Source organism: Saccoglossus kowalevskii, chromosome 15 (genome assembly GCF_978046115.1).
Source record: "Saccoglossus kowalevskii chromosome 15, keSacKowa6.1, whole genome shotgun sequence".
NCBI classification, from domain to species: domain Eukaryota; kingdom Metazoa; phylum Hemichordata; class Enteropneusta; family Harrimaniidae; genus Saccoglossus; species Saccoglossus kowalevskii.
Window position 1 is genome coordinate 20,253,553 of NC_140655.1, and position 18,713 is coordinate 20,272,265.

At 36.0% G+C, this 18,713-nt stretch overlaps 1 long non-coding RNA gene across 1 annotated transcript; it reads left to right on the forward strand.

Moving 5' to 3' along the window:
- The first annotated feature begins 2,780 nt into the window (after positions 1–2,780).
- On the forward strand, positions 2,781–13,053 carry LOC144361791 (uncharacterized). Its single transcript, XR_013422455.1, has 4 exons — positions 2,781–2,795; positions 3,202–3,321; positions 10,452–10,587; positions 12,972–13,053. It is a non-coding gene; the product is annotated as an uncharacterized LOC144361791 (long non-coding RNA).
- The last annotated feature ends 5,660 nt before the right edge of the window (positions 13,054–18,713 follow it).

Consider the following 18,713-nt stretch of genomic DNA (forward strand, 5'->3'; position numbering starts at 1 on the left):
GATATGGCATATACTATACACAGCATATATACCAACTTTGTGTCATCTATTTTGGAGTTAATACACGACAATTCCTCTAGTCAGTGGTTCTCTACTTACAATATACAAGTGTCGTACGCATGAATTTAAATCATGCAATATCCCCATTACATTGCAGGATATTAGTAGCAATTTGCAAGACAGTTAAATTTTTTAACACAATGTCTGAAACCTCTGGAGCGTGTCACTAATGTGAGTGTGGAGTTTCCTAACACTAACTGATCATGCCATTACTTGTTATATTGTAATCAGTGCTTTATTGAGAAATATTACCATTATATATATTGGTCGTTCGTTGCCATAAACAGTATCAAGAACACTGCAACTTCATAGCAATAGTTTAGGCCGCAAAGTAACAATATCTGTTTGAGTCGTCGAATATTGGGACATATTTCACTTTAGCATCAAAAGGGCAGCACGTACAAAAAACAAAAAAACAACGTTTGAGAACGAGGTTGATGCGCGTTTGAGTAAATTTCAGGTCTTACCCTGATGCTCAATCATAAAAAATATATCAAATACTTGCAAATATATCAAATAGCATATATTTGAATTTAATTGTCAAAACTAAGTATCTACTTTCAGCTCTGCAATACATTAATTATGGTTAATATTTAGTGATATTTTCGAGGCTATGACTAAAACGTATCTCTAGATATAATTGACTTGTGTCATATGGCTAAATTTTATGCTCACAAAATCAAACTAATTCGAAGATGCATGATTATGTATAATTGGTAAAATTCATTTGATGAAACAAAAAAGCATGATATTGTTTCAATCATAAATAATATGTTGAATAACCTTCAAATGACCCAATGGTTGACAATATTAATTCTCCAGAAAATATTTAAAATTACTAAAAATACTATAATCCGCTATGCGCTGTCTGAAAATATTGGACATATTATTACATTTTACTTCCTCTGGAATCGATGTTCGTGACTGATGGTTCGATATGCAATGAATGTAGCACGTTAGATATAATAGTTCCTCATTAATATCTTATGGAAGTTGCGCTACGAAATACGGAAGCTGCAAATTATTAGCTATTGTTCCATATGGTACTGAATATCTAACATGGCTGACAAAGACAAAGGACAGAACTGAATACACATTTGATCTACAATTGACGCACATCACAATGTAGAGCTATTTAATTGTTTTTCCCTTCCTTATTCGTAGGATTAATGTCGTGAAATCGCAAAACGAGTAATAAAACAATAGATTAACAGACTGTAATGAAAAAAATTCAATCACGCCCTGTTTGATATTGATTGCCTGTGTATATTTAACTTGGAGATATAGAAAGCTACTTGATGACATTCAACAATAAGCAATTATAAGTGATAAAGCAATTCATAAATAGGCAGTAATGAAAAGAATATAATTTTAATATTATAACAAAAATAATTGTAGACTATAGATGTATTGAATAATCTTCGGGAGAAAAGTTAAATTAATAGTTCCTTAGAGTTTCAATTTGTCAACCATTTTTAGTGAGTATATTATATATTATTATGTGCTCTTCGTAAGTAAACGGTACAGAACGTGTGGATATTTTATTTTCAAATTTCAAAAGCTCGTGATTGCATCAACACTTTATTCAATTACGTCCCTTTTGATCATGCTATTACTTGTTATACTGTGATTAGTGCCTTATTGAGAAATATTATTATTATATATATATTTGTTGATCGTTGTCATAAGCAGTATCAATAACACTGCAACTTCATAGCAATAGTTTAGGCCGCAAAGTAACAATATCTGTTTGAGTCGTCGAATATGGGGTCATATTTCACTTTAGCATCAAAAGGGCAGCACGTACAAAAAAACAACGTTTGACAACGAGGTTGATGCGCGTTTGAGTAAAATTCAAGTCTTACCCTGATGCTCAATCTTAAAAAATATATCAAATACTTGCAAATATGTCAAATAGCATATATTTGAATTTAATTGTCAAAACTAAGTATCTACTTTCAGCTCTGCAATACTTTAATTATGGTTAATATTTAGTGATATTTTCGTGGCTACGACTAAAACGTATCTCTAGATATTATTGACTTGTGTCATATGGCTAAATTTTATGCTCACAAAATCAAACTAATTCGAAGATGCATGATCGTGTATAATTGGTAAAATTCATTTGATGAAACAAAAAAAGCATGATATTGTTTCAATCATAAATAATATGTTGAATAACCTTCAAATGACCCAATGATTGACAATAATAATTCCCCAGAAAATATTTAAAATTACTAAAAAATACTATAATCCGCTATGCGCTGTCTGAAAATATTGGACATATTATTACATTTTACTTTCTCTGGAATCGATGTTCGTGACTGATGGTTCGATATGCAATGAATGTAGCACGTTAGATAGAATAGTTCCTCATTAATATCTTATGGAAGGTGCGCTACGAAATACGGAAGCTGCAAATTATTAGCTATTGTTCCATATGGTACTGAATATCTAACATGGCTGACAAAGACAAAGGACAGAACTGAATACACAATTGATCTACAATTGACGCACATCACAATGTAGAGATATTTAATTGTTTTTTTTTCCTTCCTTATTCGTAGGATTAATGTCGTGAAATCCGTAAATCGAAGTGATGTTTTTGAAGAGATACATTAGCCACATTCTTTATAAAATGGTTAAATGGAAGATACAGAAGAATACTCGCTGTTTTAGTCAACAATAGAACCAACATCGCAGGCTAGTCTTCTAGATTTCATTTAGCATCCCTTGTAAGTTACATCTGCACTTCTGTGTTTTACAGACATGCTTAGAAGAGATGATTGACTTCTACATTAATGTCAGAATTTTGAAAATTCATCATACTCAGACAAATAAATAAATAAAAAATAAATAAATAAACCATTCTACTTGGACGTTCCAGTGTGTTGTTTTCTACACTACATTGAAGATTTATTCTGTGTTTACGGTTTTTATCTTTCGCCGCATCTATTTAAAATAGGAATCCACAGACGAGTATTCAATTAAAAAAGGACAACAAGGAATATGTACGTTGAATACCAAATTAATCGGAAATTATGCAAATTGTCATTTTAAAAGATAATCCAACTAATATGGATCATCTAGATTGCCCTATGTAAACGAATTAACATATGACTCACCAAAATTTGCATATAGATGGCGATAAATGCTGTACATTTCCTCATGGTAACATTATCTGATGGTGCGGGATAGAGTAAACATCAACACACATTGCAGTACGTATTTCAGATCCACCAATTATATCAGCGAGGTTTGGTAAGTATACTGGTAATACGATATTTCATTTGGGTCTATAACTGCCGGTAAATGGTATTGCTGTACGTTAACTCTAACCGTCTTTGGAGACTAAGAGTGTTTTTTCCGCCCCACAGGTGTTACCAGTAGTGTTGTGTAAGAATTATCATGGGGATAGCGTTGGTTTGTTTCATATCTTGAACACGGCATGCTGCATGTTTTTTTGTATTTTTAGCTTGTACATTTCCAACTAGGCACTGTGTGACTGTGTTTATTACGTATTCTATTCGCACGATATCATGTTACTAAGTTTGTATGGCATGATTTCACTATTTTGATTCTATACGTGTATGTTTTGTAGCAAATTCTGCATCAAGACGAGTCGAATTTTGGTTATGCTGATTATTGTAATGGTATTTGCCACTTTTTGTGTCGAAGTTAACACTGGGTTCAAATTGCCCGGTGTTCCTCTGCATGCAGACAAGTAGATCGTTCTATTTATAAATTAACCTCAAAACTAAATCTGTTCACAAATGATAATTCGGTTGTATATACTAACGTGTTTTAAATGAGTCAATATTGGTTAATAAGATAGATACGTGTGTGACATATAGAAGTTATTTTTACAAGAAATTAATCTATGTGCCCGGAACACCCCTCTATCATAATTATCAAATTCGACCTTGTGTATTGTCGCGTTAGTAGTAATCTAGCCATGTGCAAATTCAATGTTATTAGTAAGTTGTTTGTACACAATATCTTGCTACGTTTGCTTGTTATCGGCACACTAGCATCGATGGGTCGCTGCTCACACGCTTTGCTAGGGATTACTTTCTAATGATAGTGAGTAAATATATATATCTATTATTTTATTTCTGAACCATATCACTTTGTCTATCGGGGTTGGGGCATACTCCACGCCAGGGTAAAATCGATCCAGTGCAATTCATCTTTCCGGTCGATGTGCAGCGTATAAACGAGCTGAACATGTGTCCTGTGAATTGAGAAGCACACGCTTTCAAGACGAAATTGCGGTTATTCCCTGGTCCTCCACGCCGAGTCTTTACGTGTTTCTCATTATTTGCGCGCCGTTCACCATTTTTGTCAATTTCAAGCGTATATCACTCTATTCCATCTGGTGGTGTCCGCGAGAGTTAACAGCTTGGTGTAGATACGCCAGTTTGCTGATTCGGAATGCCTACCTGGCTGACCGTCTCCCACAATCGATCTATTCTGCAACTTTTAAAGGATTTTGGTTTTATTAGTCCCTGTATATCTTGTCATACGAACGCCGACTTATGGACTGATACAATATTATTGACTCTGAGTTGCGATTTTCGAAAGAGAGTATCAATTTTGGATTTCCTCCAGATATTGTCTTACTGTTGTCATCGAGTGCTTTAACTCGTTAAGACTGTGACATCACGTTTTTGTTTTCCTGGCAGAGTGCTCTTTTTGCTGATCGTCGGCTAATGCAGCAACGTCGTCTGCAGAACAACCTGCGTGTATTGACGTCGATGGTTTTAACCCCATTCAGCTGACAATATTCGATTCACCTCGTGTTAATTCTATTAATTATAATGTTCAACAAAAGTAAATTTTAAACGTTTAAATTGCAATTTCCAATCATTGAAGTCTTCATAAACGCGGTAAACAGAAGCAGACAATGTCTACCGAAACACAAATAATTCGACGAGTTCGTACGATTTGAATGTCAGTCAATAAATATATAAATAACACATTGATTTGCATATCGTCAGTGAAATACCCACCGATGCTCCATGATATCCATAGCGAAGTATTTAAAAAGTCGTATGTAGTGAATAGTGCATTATATTAACGCCCTTTGTGGTATTTTCTTGATACCTTTATTTGAATACACATTTCCATGTATCTAGTAATAATTTCAGCGAAAAGTATTCGTGGCTGTGCCACCATTTGCGACAGTGTATCTGCTTCCGATATAAACAAAGAAATGTGCCACCATATCACTTTTAAGGACGGGTGTATTATTTCCCGGTGAAAGTTGTAAAATATAACGCTTTATCACCCCTCAAGTATGGGACAGTCAATGTCATTGGGGGGAAAAAAGTCACATGGTCGTTAGATGAATTTTCATATTGGCCTCACTCAACGTATTTTTTGCTTCTGTCGTCATTGTGTGTTATTGGTCTCTAATTTCATAACATTCGGGACACTTAGATTATTGTTAACTATAAAAAGGATGGATGATACTTTCGAATGCGTTTCTCTACTGATGGCTAATTTTGATTTTAAGTAGAAACGTCTGCTTTTTGGCTCACACTTTTACCTCGCTTTTATCTCACCAAGCGTCGATAAACGATTCGTTTATATATGTCCATGACAGAATTTGTCCCCCTCCGTCATTCATGCTGTGGGTTTCTGTAGCTATACGCAAAAAGGCTCCAATGTACACAGATGTTACTATGTACCATATGTTGTATGTAACGTATCGTTTATACTAATACAAACATATAAAAATATATATTTATATTTGCATATAAACGATGAAAAACCATGAAAAATGGATATACAGTGATGTATGATCGTTAAAAATAAGACTGTGGAAACAAAATAGTGATAATAAAATAGATATCGTTATATATCCGTGGAATGTATCATATATATATGCCAGAAATTGAAAAATTATATATATAGTGTAGATACGAAAGTCGATTATTTCAAAACAAGAGTGCTCAATACAAAATAAAATAGATAGGTACGGTAATAGAGAAATAATTATTAAGACACAGCTACATAGGGAGAAATCAATTAGTCAATCAATTACTAAATCAGTTAGGCAGGGAACATGATAATGGCTACTTATTCCAGTGCCTACAACTAAACAAGGCAATCGTACGCTAAATGAAAATATGTTGTATTCATGAGACGCCTACATGTCTTTCTATTTATAAAACAGGCAAAAAATATGTGTAAAACAAAACAAAATAAATAAATAAATACAACACATTACATTACAAAAGAATACAATACCATAAACTGTCAACACATTTCAGTGTTAATGGTGAGAGTTTAAAATTGTGGGCTAAAATGATCGTATGATTGTTATTTAAAACAGTCAAGATACAGAGGAATACATCTGCGAATTTGTACGATATTTAGTTAGTTTGTGAAATGACGACGAGATTCGAAAACAATAATCAAGTTGGCTTGTAACGAATAATATATATTACAGTGCAATATTATCTTGTCTTATTATGTCATATCATGGCTTAGTTCTGTGCCTTGTCACAGACTTCGACTATCTTAGAAATGCACATACCTATATGGAGTCAATTAATTCAATTGAATTTTGTATGCAGAAAAATTCATCAAAACACCTTTTCAATTTTTTGTCTGGAAATATTATATTCGATTTCACACTACAATAGACATATAAATTCAGTCGTGTAAGCAAGCTGAATAGAAATTTTACTGGTAGGAGTTGTCATAGCAATTTATAAAACTACTTCTTGACGGGTCATTGAGTCCATCAATCAGACCTCTCGGACGACAACCACCGAATTACTCATCACACATTCATTTAGTATTAATTATTCACTATACAGTAGTTCTGCATAGTGTCAAGAGTATGATCTATTTTGAAATCAGTGATCTATAAACATTATTAAAACAGTATTCAAACAATATTGTTAATGTAATGATGTGGTCAACTATTACACGACTTACAACAAGATGGTACAATTATAGACATAACAATCTGCCTGTCTGCCAAATGAATACAACTTCTCTCTGCCCAATTCACAGATAAAGTGTTAATTCATGCAAATGTTCTTATATTTGAATCTGTTTCAGGACATTTTAGAAAAGTATTTTTGAAGCATAACAATACAAACACAAGATTTGGTGTCACAGTTTGCTCCCAATTCAGATTGGAATATTACCAGCAATAATTAATAAAGCTTGTTCAGTATACCATTTATTCCCGACATCATATTTAATTTTGGTTTCAAGCTGCAGAATATTTAAACAATAACCCAACAACCAATAAACATATTTTTCACCTACCACACAAATTGTAATCATAATTGAACAACCAAGAAATCAACAAATATCAGGCTGCATCCTGAAAACAACGAGATAGCACATTACAACCAGTCAATGTGAACATTAAATCCTCCACCTATCCCAATACATCCTACAGAATTATTAGTTCCTATACTCATTTGCATATATGTACAACAAGCTTAGCCAATAGATGCACCTGACTCATCAAACTTTTGTTCAACCACTCCTTCTAATTATTGTTGAGTGACGGTGCTATTTATAAAGCAAAGGGATCCTTACAAAGAATTAAACAGGTCTAATATTACAAGCAGTGAACATCAAGTGATGCCCTAGAGAGCTTGTAGTCTAACCGCAGCTCAATTTCTGCGATATACCATTTCCCAGGCAGTAAATTACATCTAGTGTTGAAATTAAAATAAAATATTAAAATTAATTCATTACAATCATATTACAAGCAGTGAACATCAAGTGATGTCTTAGATTAATGAAGCAATACAAATCACTCGCCTCAAAACATAATTGAACAGGTCCTATACCTTGGACCCATAGGACTTGCAGTCTAGCCACAGCTCAATTCCTGTGATATACCAATTTCCAGCCAGTAAATCACATCTAATGTTGAAATTTAAAAAAAAATATTGAAATTTATTCATAAATATTACAAGCGGTGAACATCAAGTGATGTCTTAGATTAATGAAGCAATACAAATCACTCGCCTCAAAACATAATTGGACAGGTAATATACCTTGTACCCACAAGTCTTGCAGTCTAGCCACAGCTCAATTCCTGCGATATACCAATTTCCAGCCAGTAAATCACATCTAATGTTGAAATTTAAAAAAAAATATTGAAATTTATTCATAAATATTACAAGCGGTGAACATCAAGTGATGTCTTAGATTAATGAAGCAATACAAATCACTCGCCTCAAAACATAATTGAACAGGGCCTATACCTTGGACCCATAGGACTTGCAGTCTAGCCACAGCTCAATTCCTGCGATATACCAATTTCCAGCCAGTAAATCACATCTAATGTTGAAATTTAAAAAAAAATATTGAAATTTATTCATAAATATTACAAGCGGTGAACATCAAGTGATGTCTTAGATTAATGAAGCAATACAAATCACTCACCTCAAAACATAATTGGACAGGTCCTATACCTTGTACCCACAAGTCTTGCAGTCTAGCCACAGCTTAATTCCTGCGATATACCAATTTCCAGCCAGTAAATCACATCTAATGTTGAAATTAAAAAAAATATATTGACATTTTTTCATAAATATTACAAGCAGTGAACATCAAGTGATGTCTTAGATTAATGAAACAATACAAATCACTCGCCTCAAAACATAATTGAACAGGTCCTATACCTTGTACCCACAAGTCTTGCAGTCTAGCCACAGCTCAATTCCTGCGATATACCAATTTCCAGCCAGTAAATCACATCTATTGTTGACATTAAATAAAAATATTACAATATTACAATGTCACAGTCCCCGTCATTTAATTATAAAATACTCATGTTAAAATAATACATGGAACATCTGCAAACAGGTCATTATGGCTTTATTTCCAACGCGCGTGGTCGGCGCCTATGATTGCGTTTATTTTGTAATTTTATTTTCGAAGTGTATCACTGGCTGCGTTTGTTTTGTCATGTCTCGCAACGGAAAGTCCAAGCTGACTTTTTTTCGTTGTAATACCAATTTGTCCTATGTATTTCCGCGTTAAAGCATCAGTAACTTATCGATAATACATTGCTCTTTCTGTGTCTAGTTCGTTATGTTACGCCACGGGGAAGACCCTACTAGACAGTGATTTTACTAGTTTTTATTTTGCGTAATTACGCAATAATACAGAAAATAGATAAAGACGGTTGGCAATCAGATAAACACATGCCTTTAGTGAACATTATCACAAGTTATTATCACAAGTTACTGGCTGGTTCCCGCCTCAAGTGTCATGGCGTACCACTACAAGCCACAGGGGGCCGGTAACTAGTAACGGTTCCGGTATTCTGATTGGTTCGTCACTTTTTTGTTACTTGTTTTATTCCCATTGGTTACCTGGCGTCAACGCCTACGCTCGTGGTCTCAGAGCAGGGGTTTTCTTTTACTTTCGAAAATTGGGCGAATATAAAACTGTTTCTTGTGTTATAAATGTGCACGGGAACAGCAAGAAATGCCGGAAACATATCAAATAAGTCTGAGCAGGCAAAATGTATGGGCATGGCGTAATGAAGACTTGTTTACATAAAACGGATATGAGAATGTTTTCAAATTACGCCACTTAGTCACGTGACTTTGGACGGAATCCCGGCCCAGTGGAACAATATGGCGATCACTAGTTAACTACGATATTGAAGACATTAATTTTGCGTTTTCAGAGATGTCTTTTTCTTTAAATAATTATCCATTATAATATTTACAAAACTCAATACTCACTCACAACATCAAATCTTTTGTCTGGAGAAGCTACGAATCTGACAAACAAATCCAGGTCTGTGCTCTCAAACCCTAGGCTAATCAAAGCGGCACGGGGTCGAATCCATGGTAAATGGCGACAAAACGTGTGTATATGTTGGTTAAGATTTAAAAGTAATAATTTTGATTTCCCATTATTTATATAAAACACAGATATTCAATTTAATACTGAGATTTATCAACTGATCTCAAGACGAAAACATTTCTTCACAACTTTATGTAATCATTTGGATATTTAACGGTTTATAAAATATCTTACCCAACAGAATCCTGAAATTGATTATAGGATTAAAATTTTAAAATTAACGCCTTTATTGCATATTTCGGGATTTATTGCTAAACAACTGATTTTATTATGTTTCATGGTGGTCATAATAATCAGTGGCAGTTGTTTTACATGATACTAAGTGGAAATGCTAATTTATTTCAATTATGCTTAAATTAATAATTTGAACACGCCAAGGACGTGTTTACATAAACCGTATCATCACGGAGCTGATTTTTATCTGTCACGGTTTTTCCAGGACACACTTGATACTTTTCAAGCGAACACATACATACGCAAACAATCATACTCGTGTTCTTGTTTTTCTCTTTTATGGGTGTCACCAGATCAGCTCAAGTCGAAGTTATGCCTGCCGAAGCAGAGCAGGATGATAATAATTTAATCATTCATGCTGACAACGTTAGTGAGAAGGACGCGAACCATATCATTGAAAGACGATGCTGCCCGTGAATGCGACTGAAGGTAACCATCATAGAAAATATGTATCAATAGAAGTATGGATCGTTAGTATTGACTGTACGGTATTGTAAAGATGTACATCGGTCACGATCAAATGATGCATTAATTGTAGTCTGTTGGACATTGCTCATTTTAACTTGCATTTTGCTTTTTTATAAAAAACAACTTCCAGCTTAGACTTATTCCATTGTTGCGTAGTCATCAATGCCGTGCTTTGTTCTTGTCACGTTCTTAATTATCAGACTATGTCGTAGCATGATATCGTGTAGCTTGGAAGCAGACAGACATGACAAATGAAAATCGTAAATACACGTTCAGAGAATTCTTATCTCATTGAGCATTTTTAGTGTTATGATTATTTTGATGCCCACAGTCAATACCTGCATTAGCATCAGTTGATGGCATTGTTTAGTATATGTCATCAGCAGATTTAACTAAAGTGTATTTTGATGTGAGTAATTAACCCCTGTGAACCTAGCCGACTGTGACTATTGAATGACTGCCGTTCTGATGAATGATTGGGGTTTGCGGCGGTGACTTCGGCCACCGGTCTGCTTGCAGACGACATGAACTAAACTGTCATATTTATGTATTATTTATCGTTGTGAACTACTTAAATCCCAAATGTAGAGATAGATAGAAACTCTTACGATCCCAAGCGACCTAGATGACAAAAAAGAACATATTCCATGTCATAAACGACACCCCAATCATTAAAGTCTGGATACAGCTTCTTGAGCGTTTTATATTTAAATAGTGTTGGCTATACACTGTTAACATTTCAGAGCTCTCTGCAGCAAGCAGAATATAATAAAACAAATTGTTAAAAAAACATCAAAATACTATGGTATACCGTAAACCTTATTGGTACAGATGATTATTTATGTTTATTATATCATAAAATATTATCTGAGTTGCCAAAGAAAGGGACGTTTTAATATCGGGTTTTGTATTCGAAAATGTTACCGTGATTAACACCCTGTTTGAAACGTTAGTACAAAATACGCAGTCAACACTTCCGGCGCTCTTCTGTGAATAAATAAGACTCAAACATAGCATGATATATTCACACAAAACAATACGAAACTTTTGGAGCTATTAAACTATTGAAGTAGGGAGAATGTCTAATTTGCATAATCATTCCCATTTTTCAGACTTTTATATTAAAGTGGTCACAAATCTAACATAAGCAGATCGGTTACTGATTTGTAAAATGAATCTGACAATGAATCTCAGCCAAACTATACTTTTCTATTATTTATGTACAATCTTTCAAATTATGTACTTTTCATGGTAATTTGAGCGTATTTTCACATTCTAGTAGAGCTCTTTAATATCAACAGTATTAAGCCATTTATGTATATAAATAAAAATAAATATATATGCATCTATATCTTAAACATTGTAAATGTTTGCTTTCAAGATAATCATATACAGATAGAGCAGCGCCTATGATGCCGTCCTATACTTTTTCTTTAGAAAACAAAAGGATAACGTATCGCATCTATCATTAAACTTTCTACTCATCTGCTCCAACAATGCATGTCATAATACAATTATCACTATAGCAACAGCATGCTTCAGCAATAGGCCAAGTTTTACTTACGCATAGAATATTTATTGCAGTCATATTGAGTGCAGTGTTAAATAATGCGAGAGTGTCGATGATAGTATCATGAAATTTGAGGTTGGGTGTTCCTTGGGTGAACTTTCTATCATTACGGCAATTACATTGAAACACTGGTAAATATTACCGGCAATGGAGGTTATATTGATTTGAAATACATAACAATGACCTTTACTTACGCATTTGCACATGAATATATAAATAATCACAATCGGATTCATTTGACCATATAGCCAATCGAGTAACACATTCATGCAGTTGCTAGCTTGCATTTCACTTCGCTTTAGTATATATCACAAATATCAAATAGCGGTTACAATTTGAAATGAGAACTGCAACGTTTCTTTTATACATTTGGTTTCAACATTTCTGAAATACGATTTCTTCAAAATAACCTTTTTATAAATAACGCTGTAGGTGTATGGGGTCTTAATACCATCCGTCCAAAACCGTGAATCAATACATTGTGTTAAAAGAAGCTCTACTGATGATCAAACACGTACCTTATACATACAATCTGTTGATATGTTGAACTTCTTTGACTGTTTATAGCTTTACATGTAATATGTTCTTTATCATCGTCCCTAGTGTCTGACACTTCACATGTATTTTCGTCAGTGTTACCACTTCAGTACATCTATTTATATATATCCATATATGAGTTGACAGAAAAATGTACAAATGCAACGCAGCCCTTATTACGGCATACGTTTTTTTTTTTAAATTGAAATTAATCCCACTTATTTTTTGTTTGTTTCAGGTGAAAGCTGAGTTGGTATGGTGTTGGAATATGCTTACATTTGTACATTTGAAAACGTCAAAAGATTGTTTTAACAGCTTCAGTACAGTTTTCGTAGTTTTGTAGCATTCTCACACAAATGACAACTGATCGTATCAGGATTACATATCACAGCAAAGTATTTTAAACATATTATTCTGTATATCTATATGTAATTTACAATACAATACTGGTCGAGTGAGCACGTCGTTTCCAGCGCTCCGTGCGTTTTCGCCTGGTTTTGGTGTCTTGCTTCCGTCTGAGTTGTGATTTTTGCTATAGGCGTTCTGTTGTGTTGTTATTGTCACTACGTGAGTAACTTTCTGGTTTACTATAACTTATTTTGGTGCTTTTTGGAGTGTTTCTTGCCTCTGCCTTGGCAAGGTGGTCGGCGACCAAGATGGGTGCCGCTCACATACGACCACCTTCAACGTCAACAAGTCAGTTAACGAGAAATCATGCGATAAGGTGTGAAAATATTGATGGAATCCCAGTCGAAACCTATGTGGAGGCAATTGCTGACTTGATCGGGGCAACTAATATTGTGGCGGCCTCTCGCATGAATCGATCTGTTATCGTTTTTCTGTCTAATGTCTCATGGGTTGATATGGTCTCTGCCGCTGGCATTGATGTTGGAGATTTACATGTGTCAGTCGAACCTCTGGTCCGTCCCTCAACTAAAATGGTTTTATCAAATGTACCCCTTTTTTGCCAGATAAATGTATTACTGACGCCTTGGTCAACTATGGGCGTGTTATGAGCGCGGTGCGACCGATCCCACTCGGGTGTAAAAATCCAACACTAAAACACGTGAAGTCGTTTCGCTGCCTATTGCTTTCCAAGGTCAAACGTACAACATTTATGTTTCCTCCGATGAACTGACTTGCTTTTCATGTAAGATGAAGGGGTACACACGAAAAACATGCCCAAACACACAATCAATAGATATGCAAATGACTCACAGTGAAAACAATGGTAATCAAAATAACTCAACAACAGATATGCAACAGGTAAAAGGTAACTTAAATACAATTGACACATTGACTGACGAAAACGATGACATAACCGATAAAACTGTTACAACACCAGCTGATACTGCTATACAAAACAATGTGACCCATCTAACAGAAAACATTGAAACTGATATGGCTACTGGCTCAAGAACACGACAAAAAAGCGCACGCGTTCAAAATTGCCAGTGAGCAGAGAAACACAAAATGGTGACAACATAAATAATGAAAATAAGACTGAACCGATCCTCAAAAAGCGCAACGATGGAAATGAAAATGAAATAGAAACTATTGAAGAAAATATTTCAATTGATGAAAAGAGAGAACAAACCCCTCCTTCCCCGCCCATTGCATCACCTTCGCCTCCCACACCCTGTTCGCCCTCCAAACCACATGTTTATGCCAATGTGACAGTGTGCAACCCTGTGCCACAACCCGATGACACTGTGTTGTCTTCATTTCCACCATCCCCCTCACTTGATTTCACTGCTACATCCCCGCGCTACTCACCGCTTTCTGCTATCCCGTTTGACTTCAGTGGGCTAACCGATCAGTCTCATAACCTTTTTAACACACCAAATCTACCAGATCAAACAAATGTTGAAATGGAGGAAACTGTTAGTGAATGTAGCGACAATGAAGGGTCTACGATATCCGAGATTTCAAAGTGTACTGACAGTAATGAAACAGCTTTATCAAATGAAAATATTAAAGAGTTTTTGGTGTCCACGCTGCATTCTCGTAGATTTATAGACAAGTGCTTTGAATTTTGTCCCAATCTTAAGATACTTGCTAGACACCTAATAAACTACCGAAACTCACAACAACTGAACACTTCAGACAAAGCGCGCATTCACAGACTCATTAAAAAAATAAAACAACAAATCAGAACTGGTAATTTTATGGCCGATTTTTAAAAAAATTAAAAAAATCCACTCTCATAATGGCAAGCTCAATAACATGCGCAACATACAATGTTAATGGCTGTCGGGATGCTCTCAAACGATATAGTGTATTTGAATATCTTAAGCGTGAACACCCATGCAATTTTTATATGTTACAGGAAACGCATTCTCGTGCATCAGATGAAAACATATGGAAACTTGTGTGGCGTGGCCTTGGTATTTTTTTTTTCTCATGGCACTGTTAATCGCGCAGGTGTAGCTATCTTGTTTTCCCCAGCAGCAAACGTAAATATTTTATCACAGTATGAAATCATGCCTGGGTACGTTGTGCACGCCCATATTCAAATAAATAATATCTCATTTCACATTATAAATACGTATGCACCCATCAACGGCGCTAAGCGCATGGAATGTTTTTCTAAGCTTGAACATTTTATTAGTAATTTAAACAACGACCCTGTCATAATGGGAGGAGATTTTAACTGCACTACTGAACCTGAAATAGATCGAAATAAAGGTAGAGAACCTGACATGCGCACTGTCAGGCTGCTCAAATCTGTCATACATCGCCTCAAACTGTGTTATGCATGGCGTCAGCACCATGGTAACACGTTGAATTTTACTTGGGGTCGTGGTGGTACGCTGGTGCGTTTAGATAGAATTTACATCAGCAAGTGCTTGCGCGGTAAAATTAAAAATATCAATACCAGTAATGGTGCGCTAGCGTTTTCTGATCATTCTCTTGTCAGCATCATCATCGCTATAGACGGTGGTAAACATAAAGAGTCCTGTGTGGTGTATGAACACCGGGATTTTGGGAGATGATGAATACGTAGCTGTTATCACTGAGTTTTGGGCGAAGTGGCAATCGCTCCGAAACAATCATGCGAATATCCAGGCGTGGTGGGACATCGGGAAAAACAAAATCAAATTATTAACCCAGCAATATTGCACATTTAAAAAAGATAAACACAAAACAGAAAAACACGTTACAGAAATGGAAATCCAAGCCATTGAACGCACTACTACCCGAAATGCACCGCTCTCTAACATCTACACCGAAAAGAAGGAACTTCTTGCACGCCTCGTTAAACATGAAAATACTGGTCTTACTACTCGTGCGCGACACCAGTTTCTGAATGAAAGTGATGTGTGCCACTCCTTCTTTTTCCAGCTAGAGAAAAAGAATGGCAATAAAAAGGCGATTTTTCAGCTCAGGCTCCAAGATAACACGCTCACTGAAAATCAAACTGAAATTCGCAAACTCATACACGAGTTTTACAATAACCTGTACACTTCCGATAACATCGACATCGAGACTCAAAATAACATTTTTGAAGGCCTACCAAAGCTTAGTGAAACCGACCGTGACGACTTTGACGAACCGATCACACTTGACGAAATGAGCACTACCGTCAAAATGCTTTCACATGGGCGTACGCCTGGCATTGATGGGATACCAAACGAATTTTACCAAACGTTTTGGCATATTATTGGGAGAGATCTGTGTGAAGTTTTTACTGCTGCCATCAACGAAAATGCACTCCCTCTATCTTGTACTAGAGCAGTTGTTACTCTCCTTTCTAAACAAGGTGATGTCACCAACCTAAAACACTGGCGACCAGTGAGTCTGTTATGCAGTGATTATAACATCTTAACGAAAACGCTTGCACTGCGACTGCGCGGGGTCATTGGCACCATTGTTCACCCAGACCAAACTTGTAGCGTTCCCAACAGGCACATTCATGATAACATTAATCTCCTACGTGACAGCATTGACTATGCCAACGTTACTAAATCTCCTCTGGCCATTGTTGCCCTAGACCAAGAAAAGGCATTTGATAGAATAAACCACAGCTATCGCTTTAACACTCTTTATGCCTTTGGTTTTGGTGACCGCTTCATTTCATACGTTCGCCTCATTTATGCACACGCCCAGTCTCTGATTCGCGTTAATTGCGCCCTCACTGTACCCATCACAGTGGCTAGGGGTATTCGACAAGGCTGTTCAATGTCCACTGCCCTCTACGTTATAGCCATTGAACCACTACTCCAGAAAATCAGAAATGATAAAAACATTGAAGGGTTAGTCATACCACACAGCAATAAACAGCATTGTAAGCTTACTGCTTATGCTGATGATGTTGAATTTTTCGTAACCCGTAAACAGGATTTTAGTTCACTTGCTCACTGGTTACAAGTGTATGAGCGAGCATCAAACTCAAAAATAAATCTGCAAAAATCCGAAGGGCTATGGGCTGGTAGCTGGCGCAACAACACTGACACTCCTCTTAACATCAAATGGAACAGTGTGGGATTGAAAGTGTTGGGTGTTTATCTTGGGAACAGCCAAACATATACCGACCAGAACTGGGATGAACTTGTGTCAAAAGTGAATAATAAAATTAATTTCTGGAATCACTTCGTTCATAGCATGTCCTACAGAGGGCGCACACTTGTTATTAATAACCTGATTTCTTCACAGCTATTGTACCGTATTAACAGACTAGCACCACCCATGGACGTAGTTCTGAAGGTGCAGAGATTGCTGCTTGAATTTTTTTGGCAAGGCCGACATTGGGTTTCTGCCGAAACACTGTACCTCCCCTAGGAAAAAAGTGGGCAAAACGTCACGCACCTCCCAACGCGCATCAGCGCTATGCGTCTCGGTTACATTCAAAGACACCTGTACAGCAACCATAACCATCCTTGTTTTAAATTCACTGACTACTTTTTTAACCAAGTAAGTAATGAGCACTTTGCCAGTCAACTTCTATGTATCAACATTAAGGCACCTCTACGTCATCTGCCATCCTTTTATTGTGAACTCCTTCAGTGTTGGAAGTCTGTTGATAAAATGCGTAATTTTAATGATAGTAACGTTAGTGATATTCTCAACGAACCACTGTTTCACAATCCACTCATTCTACACCCCATAAGAAATGAACCGTTTGAACTTAGACACTGTGTGGATGTAGGAGTAACCAAAGTCAGAGACCTTGTCCAGGAAACAAAAAATATTTGGTTGTGTGCTGCTGATCTGGCAGATAGAATTAAAATCCACTCCCATCGTATTCTTCAGCTAAAGTATAAAGTATAAAGGTTGTTCATGATTCCATCCCCACTGAATGGAAAGACACAATCAACACCTATTTCAAAAGTAAAAAAGAGTGCAACCATTCTCTTTCACACCTCAGCTTTCAACTCCACTTTTCTGATGACCTTAACTTACCACTTTATAAATTTGAAAGGGGTGCAATTTATAAATATCTAATTCAGGTTCTCTACGTCAGACATCATCCACAAAAACTAGATACTGTTTGGCGTGACATACTGAGTCTACCTGAAAATGCCAAGCCCAATTTCCATGATTGTTATATATCACCAGTTATTGGAAAATATGGTGACCTGCAGTGACGTATATCTCATGGTGCGTTTCCAACTGGGAGATTTCTGTTCAAAGCCCGTCTGAACAGTTCTGATAAGTGTCCTTTCTGTAATGAGATCGATACTCTTCAACATATCTTTTTTGATTGCACGTCTAATGATAACCTACTCTACCTTTTTACGAACATCGCATCTCGTCTGGTTCAACAAGACTTTCGGATTCCTGGTTGGTGGTTCATAATATTACCACCCCGTTGCTCAAAACAGTTTCATTCTAGCCAGGCACAAAGCATTTTTTGCTTCTTAGCGTGCATGGCTAAAGTTGCGATTCACTCCAGCCGTCGTAACAAGTGGCAAAACAAAGGGTCTGGTGACCCTTTCGAAATTTTCAAACAAAGTATTAGGTCATGACTCAAAACGGA